The sequence below is a fragment of the Arachis duranensis genome, chromosome 9 (assembly GCF_000817695.3).
Source record: "Arachis duranensis cultivar V14167 chromosome 9, aradu.V14167.gnm2.J7QH, whole genome shotgun sequence".
In the NCBI taxonomy this organism is placed as follows: domain Eukaryota; kingdom Viridiplantae; phylum Streptophyta; class Magnoliopsida; order Fabales; family Fabaceae; genus Arachis; species Arachis duranensis.
In genome coordinates this window covers 77697079-77707936 of record NC_029780.3, presented here as the reverse complement: position 1 = coordinate 77707936, position 10858 = coordinate 77697079, and positions in this window count along the sequence as shown.

Below are 10858 nucleotides of genomic sequence, written 5' to 3'. Positions count from 1 at the left end.
TTATTCTTATTCCAAGATATTCATTCGTACCCAAGAACATGATGAATGTGATGAGTCAGATTACCCTCATCATCATTCTCAATTATGAACGTGCGTGATTGACAACCACTTACGTTCTACATGCAATAGAGCTTGAATGCGTATCTCTTAGATTCCCCAACAGAATCTTCGTGGTATAAGTTAGATAGTTGGCGGCATTCATCTGGATCCAAAAAGTCCAACCTTGTCTGTGGTGTTCCGAGTAGGATCCTAGGAGTCCGGAAAGTCCAAACCTTGTCTGTGGTGTTCCGAGTAGGATTCCGATCATGAATGACCGTGACGTGCTTCAAACTTTAACCTGCTGGGCGTTGGTGACAGACGCAAAAGAGGGATTCTATTCCAGTAGGAGCGGGAACCAACCGGTGATTAGCCGTACTGTGACAGAGTGCGTGCATTAGTTTTCACTGCGAGGATGGGATGTAGCCATCAGCCATGGGTGATGCCTCCAGACTGGTTAGCTGTGCGAGTGACAGCCGCACAGGTTATTTCCCCGTGAGGAATGAAAGTAGCCACAGTTGATGGTGAACCCCTATAAAAAGCTTGCCATGGAAAGGAGTAAGAAGGATTGAGTAGAAGCAGTAGGAGAGCAGGCGTCCTTGAGCCATGCAGCAGCTGTATATACTTAAAAGATACCTCTACTAATGAATCTGCATAAGTATTTCTATCCTTTTTATTATTTCTTCTTTTTTTTATTAATTATTCGAAAACCCATAAACTACTTTAATCTACCTAACTGAGATTTGCAAGGTGACCATAGCTTGCTTCATACCAACAATCTCTGTGGATTCGACCCTTACTCACGTAAGGTTATTACTTGGACGACCCAGTACACTTGCTGGTTAGTTGAACGAGATTGTGAAAGAATTAAACAGTGCCCTAAGAGTAAAATCATACAAGACCAAAAAGTCAATATCATTGATCACAATTTCGTCCACCAACGACCCAAGGTTTGAATACTTCGGTTACTTTATTGGGGTTGAACTTGTGACAACCAATTCCTTTCTAAATTTGATCCTCAAGGATTGTTGTTGGTAGAGCTATACTTGCAACGCAACTTCATTAAGAAATTCTCTTCCGACGCAATTCCTGTGGCTATCAAATTTTTGGCGCCGTTGCCGGGGAATGGTTGCAACATATGCCTTGATATTGGTTATGTGAATATGTGAATATTGTAGATAGTTTGTTTTCTTTCAATATTTAGCTATAGTTTAGCTTCTTTTATTTTTGTGCTATGACTCTCAAGTTTGATGACTCGTCTCAACCGAATTCTAGCTTAGCCGATTTTGATCCCGAGATTGAAAGAACTTTGTTACACACTCGGCAAGCTAGACGGTGGTTGGACTATACGGCTAGTACTTCGGCCTCTCTTGAGGAACATACCGAATCACTAGACGATACCGAGAGTGACTTGGAGTCCGCTACTTCCTATTCTTCTGATGGCACTACTAATACATCTTTGCATTCTACAGGTGAACCACACATGGCGGAGCCACGCCGGATCACTTTACATGAGCAAGGAGCTCCGAATATTGTACTTCAACCATTGCAAGCAAGGTATCTAAAGGATTTTCAAGTTGCTTGTTCTACGGCTCGAAGGCATGGAGCCGATGAGGTGGCTATCATGGTTTTTTCCTTCCCTTTCTCTCTTGAAGCACAAGCAAAGACATGGTTTTATTCGCTACCGGATGAGATTGCTACCAATTGGGATTTCTTGAGAACAGAGTTTCTAGATAAATTCTTCCCACCGGAGAAGACCGACTACATCCGGAAGGAGATTTTGGGTATAATACAAAGAGATCAAGAGAGTTTGTACGAATATTGGTCTCAGTTCAAGAGGCTATTGGAATCTTGTCCGTACCATGGAATGAACACTCACTTGCTCATTAGCTACTTCACCGGAGGTCTTTGTGTGAAAGATAGAAGATTGCTCACCGCTTCTAACGGTGGTTCCCTTTCGAAAAACAAGATGGAGGGAGAAGCTTGGAGTTTGATAAAGGATGTTGCCAAAGCTACACAACATACAAGGGTGAGAAGTAATCCTCTCAAGGGTGTGGTAGAACTGTCCCCTTCCGAATCAAACCTAACCAAAGCACTTCAGAATATGACCACCATCCTCACACAGATACAAAAGGATCAAAAGGAATTCTACTCCATCCAAGCCGTCCAAGCTCCATCTCTAGTTGCTCAACTTGAAGGCCCTCCTAGGATTTGTGGTTTGTGCTCTAGCACTACACATTACACCGATCAATGCCATCAAATTCAAGAGGAACATGCCCTTGTAGTGGCCAATGTGAATTACAATAATCGTCCACCATATCCTTCTCAAGGCCAAAACCACTACCCTCATGGTATTAATCAACATCAAGGGTGGAGGGATAATGCACAAGGGAGCAATCAAATCCAAAGATGGAACAACTCTCCTTCTCATCACAACAATAACCAATCTTCATCTCAATACCACCACAACAACAACAACTACTAAGCTAACCAAAATCATCACAACCAAAACAAAAATAACTACACCAAGTACCAAGCACCACACCATATACAATAATCTAACCAAACCTCTCCATCTCCCACCAATCAAGTTGACGAGCTTAGAGCTGCTGTGGATAAATGGGATGAGGGCTATAAGGCTCAATTCGAGGCCATGAGTGCTCAATTGGCCAATCTTGCCGACATGATTTCGAAGATGTCCATGTCCTCCTCCAACAATACCAACCAACCCTCAAGTTCTTCTAACCTTCCATCCCAACCCCAACCAAACCCAAAGGGCTATCTCAACGCCATCACCCTATAGTCGGGAACTACATTAGAGGAGATACCTCCAAGGGTCTTGGAGGACATTCATGAGGAAGAAGTGATTGTTGAAGCTCCACATGAAAAGGGGGAGGTAGACAAGATGCATGAGGAAGAAGGAGTAAACCTCAAGGAACCCAAGAGGAAAGCTCTAGTGGATGAGTCCATCTCTATTCCATTCCTTTCCATGGTGAAGAAAGCAAAGAAGACACCGGAATTTGATTTGAACATGCTTCAAGTGTTCAAGAAGGTTGAGGTAACCATGCCACTTCTTGATGCTATTCAACAAATTCCAAAGTATGCAAAATTCTTGAAAGACTTGTCTACACACAAAGATAGGATAGGAGAATTGGAGACATTATCCTTGGGTAGTTCAATTTCTTCCTTGATAGAACCTATTCCAAAGAAATGTGGTGGCCCTGGGCCTTGTTTGGTGTCTTGTTGTATTGGTGGACACACTTTTCATAATTGTATGTGTGATCTTGGAGCTTGTGTAAGCATCATGCTGCTTTCTACCTTTGTGCGGTTGAATTTAGGTCCATTAAAGAAGTCGGCGGTGAGGTTTTCCTTGGCCGATAAAAGTGTGATCACAGTAACAGGAGTAGCCGAAGATGTATGATGAGTAGATTTTTGATGGTTTAGAATTTTACTAATAAAATCTCGTTGTAAAGTATAGTCTCTAAACCAAGCAATAATCCTTTCATACAAAAATTTGTTTGTCACAAGTAACAAACCCCTAAAATCTATAAACCGAAGTATTTAAACCTCGGGTCGTCTCTCAAAGGACTTGCAGGGTAGTGTTCTTGTTATTGGTTGTTTATTTTGGGGTTTTGAATGAGAAACATGAAAAGTAAATGGAAATGAGACTTTATTAACAAAACAGTCTTGGCAAAGTTCGATGGTCAAGGACCTATATCATTATCACTAACCACAATCATGATAGTTGCAAGGATCAATCTCACTAAGTCATCCTCTAACTAATAGCAAAGGAAAGTCAAGTGAGTTATATCAATCCAAGTCCCTAAATCCTAGTTCCCACTAATTGAATTAATGAAAGCTAGAGTCAATGGCTATCAACTATCAATCACTTGGATATTAGTAACCTTAGTCATCCTTAAATCAATTAACAAAGGAAAGTCAGGTGAGTTATATCAATCCTAGTCCATAAGTCCTAGCTTTCCACTAATTGGATTAATGAAGGCTAGAGTTAATGGCTATCAACTATCAATCAATTGGACATTAGTGACTCAAGAAATCATAAGTTACCTTCTCAAGCCAAGAACATAAAGTTCTAGTCTAACATTCTTCCAAGCATTTAATCAAACACTTGGAGGTTACAAAAGAAAAGTATAGTCAATCACAACATGAATGAATTCTAACAACAATTGAATGTAAAGAATTAACAACAACAATCAAGGAAATCACAATTATCATGAATTACCTCAAATTGCATTATTAAAAGAAAACAAGAGAACAAGAATAGATCCACAACAAAGTGAAGAATTACAAGAATTGAAATACAAAACTAGAGAGAAGGAGAGTAGAGGAGTAAGAACTGATAGAGGAAAAGTAAATCAAAGCATGAATTAAATATCTAAGAGGAGAGATTAACCTAAACCTAATCCTAATTCTAGAGAGAAGTGAGAGCTTCTCTCTCTAGAAAGTACTTCTAAACTAATGCTAATGTGTATGTATGAACTAAAATAAGCTAGAATGTAAAAGTGAAGCATTCCCCTTCAATCCTTGGTCCTTTAAAGTGCTTTGGCGCCAAAATTGGATGTGACTGGGCCCCACAGCTTCCCAGAAATTGCTGGGCACATTTTTTGTTTAAAACTCACGTGCGGCCTTCGGTGCGGACACGCACGGTACGCGTATGCGTCCTTGGCCGATTTCGCAATGTGCGCGCGAGCGCCTTGTGCGCGTGCGCATCCTTGGCCGAGATTACTTCTTTAGCTTTTTATGCTTCTCTCTACTTGCATGCTTCCTTCTTTGCTCCTTTGATCCATGCCTAGCCTATTTTAACCTGAGATTACTAGCAAACACATCAAGGCATCTTATGGAATCAAGGATGAATTAAAATTACCAAATTGAAGGCTTAAAAAGCATGTTTTTACATTCAAGCACAAATACGAGAGGGATTACAAAATCATGCTAATTCATTGGCTAAATGTGAGAAAAGGTTAGCAAAATACTCTAAATTCAACACAAGATAAACCCTAAAATCGGGGTTTATCAACCTCCCCACACTTAAGCCTTAGCATGTCCTCATGCTAAAATAAGAAGGATGGTGCACGAAATTGTGATCATTGACAAACCCCAATTTGACGGTTTATCTTGTATTAATTTTAGGGGATTTTATAACCTTTTACCCACATTTATTCAATGAAATAGCATGGTTTTGTATATTCTCCTTTAATTGTGCTCAAGAGTGAAAACATGCTTTTTAGGTCTTAAAATAGCTAAATCTAATTCGCCTTGATTCCATTAGATGCCTTGATATGTTTGTTAAGTGATTTAAGGTTTAGGAGGCAAAGATTGGATCAAGGGAATGAAGAAAGAAAGCATGAAAAGTTGGAGAACTCATGAAGAAATGAAAGAACCGGAAAGCTGTCAAGCCGACCTCTTCGTACTTAAATGACCATAACTTGAGCTACAGAGGTCCAAATGATGCGGTTCCAGTTGGGTTAGAAAGCTAACATCCGGCGCTTCGAAATGATATAAATTTTGCCATATGTTGCTTCGTATTCATGGGCGCGCACGCGCACTAGTTGATCATTTTTTGAAAGATTCTTGTGAAGTGAAAGGTTTCGTTAACTACTAAGTATAGTAGTGTCGAGTAGATCTGGTTGTTGCGATAATTCTTAATTCATGAGTTGTAGGGAGGGATTTATGTCACCACAAATAGAGACTAAAGCAAGTGTTGGGTTCAAAGCTGGTGTTAAAGATTATAAATTGACGCGCACCGATTCTGTCCGTAGCCCACTTTAATGAAATCGTCCCCAGCGGTTTTAGGAGCCTTGTGGGCCCAATCCAACTCATTTCTGATGCTATTTAAGTCAAGGATTGAAGAGGGATGAGACATCTAGTTACCATTAGTTTAGTTTAGTAGCTAGAATTAGTTTCTAGAGAGAGAAGCTCTCACTTCTCTCTAGAATTAGGATTAGGATTAGGATTAGTTCTTAGATCTAGGTTTTAATCTTTGCTTTCTTCTACTTCTACATCTCAATTCCTTGTTGTTAGATTCATTCTTCTTCCATTCTTTTGTTGTAATTTTCTTTATGTTGTTCTTATGCTTTGTTGTAGATCTACTATTGTTCCTTCCATTTTCTTTCAATTCAATAAGAGGTAATTCATAATAACTGTTCTACTTTGCTTTTCTATTGTTGATCTCTTGTTTTTGTAGTTATAGATTCCTTTAATTCTTGCATTTAATAATGTTTACTTTTATTGCACTCTATTTGTTGAAATGTCTCTTTTAGTTTTAGTGTAGATTTTGTTCCTCTTGGCCTAGGTAGAGTAATTAGTGACACTTGAGTTATCTAATTCCTTTGTTGATTGGTAATTTGAGAGATTGCTAATTTGTTTGGAGTGCATTAAAGCTAGTCTTTCCTTAGGAGTCGGCTAGGACTTGTGGCTCAAGTCAATTCATCCACTTGACTTTCCTTTATTTAGTAAGGGTTAACTAAGTGGTAGCAATGAACAATTCCCATCACAATTGAGAAGGATAACTAGGATAGGACTTCTAATTTTCATACCTTGCCAAGAGCCTTTTATAGTTGTTAGTTTATTTTCATTGCCATTTACTTTCATGTCTCTTATCCAAAACCCCAAAACAACTCAAACCAATAACAAGACACTTTATTGCAATTCCTAGGGAGAACGACCCGAGGTTTGAATACTTCGGTTTATAAATTTAGGGGTTTGTTTTAGTGACAAACAACTTTTTTGTATGAAAAGATTATTGTTTGGTTTAGGAACTATACTTGCAACGAGAATTCATTAGTGAAATTCTAAGCCATCAAAATCCAATCATCAAAATGGCGCCGTTGCCGGGGAGTTGCAATGGTGTTATGTTATTGGTTATTGTATATATGTGAATATTGTGAATATGTTTGCTTTTTGCTTCTTTGTTAGTTTTTAGTTTGTTCTCTTTATTTGTTCCTATTTTTTTTGTTTTTGCCCTCTCCTATTATCATGAATTCTCACTTTGGCTATGAGTGTAGTTACAATTATGTTGTAGGTGATGAGAACTATAATGAAGATGTGTATCAAGGATGGGATAACCAAAGGTGGGAGGAGCCATATGCATATGATCAATCTTCTTGGCAACAACCTCCACCAATGCATTATGAAGAAGAGCCATTCTATGATGCATATCAATCAAATGGCTATGGTGAATCTCCTTGTGACTTTCAAGAACCACCACCATATGCCTATGATCCATACCCTCAACATAATTCTCCACCATACTCACAAGCCCCTTCTTGCCAACCACCTTCATATGACCCTAATCCATATCCATCACACCAACCAACTTTTGAGCCATATGAGCCATATATAGAACCACCACGATATCAACCCTTTCAAGAGCCACCCCCTCCATATTATTACCAAGATGAACCACCTCCAATATATGAAAATTTCCAACCACAAGATGAATACTACTTTCCACCACAACCTCCCATGGAAAAATACTCATGTCCTTCAATCCAAGAGCCCTATGGTCCTACTCATATTATCCAAGAGGAACAAGAGTCAAGGGATCATCTCAAGGAAGTATTGGATCAATTTCAAGCAACCATGGAGTGTGTTGTGCAACAAGTAGAAAGAGTGGAGAATATTGAACCACCACAACTCTACCAAGAAGAACCACCTTCCTATTATGAACCCTTTCCCCAAAATGAGGAACCCTTCCACCCACCGCAACCTCTAATGGATGAAACCCTTGGTGTTCTTGTTCAAGGGCAAGAAGAGATGAAAAGGGATGTGCAAAAGTTCATGGCCGCCTTGGATGCGGTAACAAATCAATTAGCCTCCCAATGCTTGAACACTCAAGGAACTCCCATGGCTAAAGAAGAGCATAGCATGAAGGAGAGATTGGAAACTCCGGTGGGAAATGAAGGAAGTTGCTTTGTATTGGAACAATTGGAGGAAGCTTTAATTGTTGTAGACAAGGAAGAAGTGGTAGAAGACTTAGGAGATGCGGAGCCTCCATGGGAACATAGAGTTGAAGAAAATCCCTCCAAGATTATTGAAATTGATGCTAGGGAGGAAAGTGCACACCTTCCAAGGCATACTCCATATGAAGACTTGGATGGGATAGAGCAAGAATTGAGTTCCCTTGGTGATGAAGATCAAGCATCAAGTCTTAGTGGTGAAGAATCCTTTGAGCATGAAGAACCTTCTCCGGTTCGATTTGAAAATGTTGAGGAGGTAAATTTTTCTCACCCTCCCTATTATTATATGAGTAAAGGAAAAGGTTTAGATAAAATTGTTGAACAAAGGATTGAGATCAAGAGATCTTGTGAAGAGGGGGAAGTCCCTAGAAATAGAAGAACGAGGGTTGGCTATGCTTTGTCAAGATCTTTGGAAGCATCTTTGCCTAGGTTGCCATCTACACCTTCATTTGAGTAGGTGAAATTCATTTCTATTAGCTTTATTAGCCCACTTGAATATAGTTTGCTTGAAACGGATGGCCAACTTAGGGAAGTTTGTGGGATGAAGCGTAAGCGGAAAAGGTTTTATGGTTGGCGTTGCAAATCAAGGCTCATTATGGTTGATGCATCAAACATGAGATATAAAGGTTGGAGTAATGCTCAAATAGATGGGTCTAGGAGGATTGTTGGCCACTATATAGAGAATTCATCTTACTCACCACCCGGTTGGACTAATAATGATGATCAACCTTAAGACGGGTGTGAAAACAAAGTGTGGGACCCCGGATCACAAGAAGAGGATCAACTTTGGGAGCCCCAAGCTTGTGAAGAACTCCATCAACACTTGGCTCAATCCATGAGAAATCTTGGGGCACAATGGAGAACCAAGCATTGGTGGGAGTTCCAAGATGAATTCAAGCACAAGCCACCTTGAGATGAGCTCCCCATAAGTCCAACTTAAGGACAATAAATAAAAGTGCTAGGTGGGAGAGACCCCACCATGGTAAACTCTTTCCATACTCTTTTAGTTTTGTTAATAAGTGAATTGAGTTGCCATTGTAGGTAGATTCTCATTTTCATTTTTATCTTTTGTAAATATTGGTAGAATTAGTTTAATTTCTTGTTTTTATTGTTTTATTGAGTTTAGTTAGTAGTATAGTATGTTGAATAAGGTTCTAGGGTGTTTTGGTAGCTGTTTGGAGGATTGAAAGGCTTGGATTGGTGTAAGAACTTAGAAAATTTTTTTTTGAAAAACAGAACACCATCCACTCATGCGCGCACATAACGCGTACGCGCACCCGAGCATTTTTCGACCATCCACGCGGACGCGCACTGTACGCGTACGCGTGGATGCAAAATTTCACCTCTAGCCAAAAACCCGAGAGTTAGGCCTGCACCGTGCGAACATTGGGCCTAAGGCACAAGTCTATGCACGCATGCACGCACTTGGCGCGTACGCACACATGATCTTAAATTGGCAATGCACGTGCACGCACACTGTGCGCGCACGCGTCGATTGCACAATCTGCACCCCCGGTACTTTTACCCGAGAGTTGTGCCAGACTTGGGCCGACATTATGCCTCCGACCTAACTCGATGCACGCGTGCGCGCACCTGGCGCGTACGCGTCCTTCGACCAATATACCCATCGACGCATAAACGTGCATGACGCGCACGCGTCGGTAAAAAAAAAGAGTTTTTTTTCTCATCTTCCATTTTCTTTTGTTTACTGCATTCGCATACTTCTACTCTTTCCATTTTTATTTTGTCTCTATAGCATGTTTTCAGTTTTTTTTCTAAGTGTCATTTCAATAATGGTGTTGGATTCTTACACTCAATTGTTGAGAAATTCTTGCATTATTTTGGTGCCTCTTGACTTGTTTGATATTGTTGGGTGATGAAACTTTTAAATCAATGCTTCGTTTTGTATGACTCTTATGTTCTTTGTGCATTGATATGACATTATATTGTCTTTCATGGCCCACTCTCTCTTGTTCGAACTTGATGCTCATCATGCTCTTCATGCTTTGACCTTACTCTTGCATCAAGTATCATTGATATGCCATTTTCTCTTATTGTTTCCTCCTCTACATGTTGTAGCTACCATGTAGTAGAGAACCATACTCCTACTTGGCATTAACCCCCGCCTATGTTCTATTTGCTTTGATATCTTTGTCATAGGCTTAATATTCCTTTCCTTTTCTATCCTTTTAGGTTGGCCACCAAGAAGGGAAAAATGAATAGCTTTAAATGGGGGCAACAAACAAGTCATCCGCACAATCTTTTGACGGAGCTCATCAATTGTAGTAACCCGTCCACATTGCTCTCCCTTGAGTAAACCGAGGACGGTGCAAACTTTTAAGTGTGGGGAGGTCGTCGACCGGTCGGCGATTTTGGGTGACAAGTTTCTAATCCCAACACTTTTGCATTTCATTCTAAGATTTTAGGATTTTTGTTGTATTTTCTTAATTTTTGCATATGTATACACAATAAGCTTAGTCAAAATAATGAAAATTTTCAAGATTTCTATCTATAGGGCACCTCAATTGATTTGAGTGAAAACTCTTCATAGAACTTGCTTGAAATATATATATTGTGGATCATATTTTTTAGCCAAGAACACAAGCAAGTGAGATTTGAGCCTAATGGTGTGGTTACATCCTATAACCACTTATTTTCCTTCTTGTGTGCATTATTCTCTTTCTATGAATGTAATCTATGATTTGTTTGATTCTTTATGTCCATTATTTTGTGTATACATGCATTTATATGATTGAGGCCATCATTTCATTAGCTCATTTACCCAAAAGCCTTACCTTTTATATTCCTTTGTTAGCCCAATTTGAGCCTACGATTAACCCACT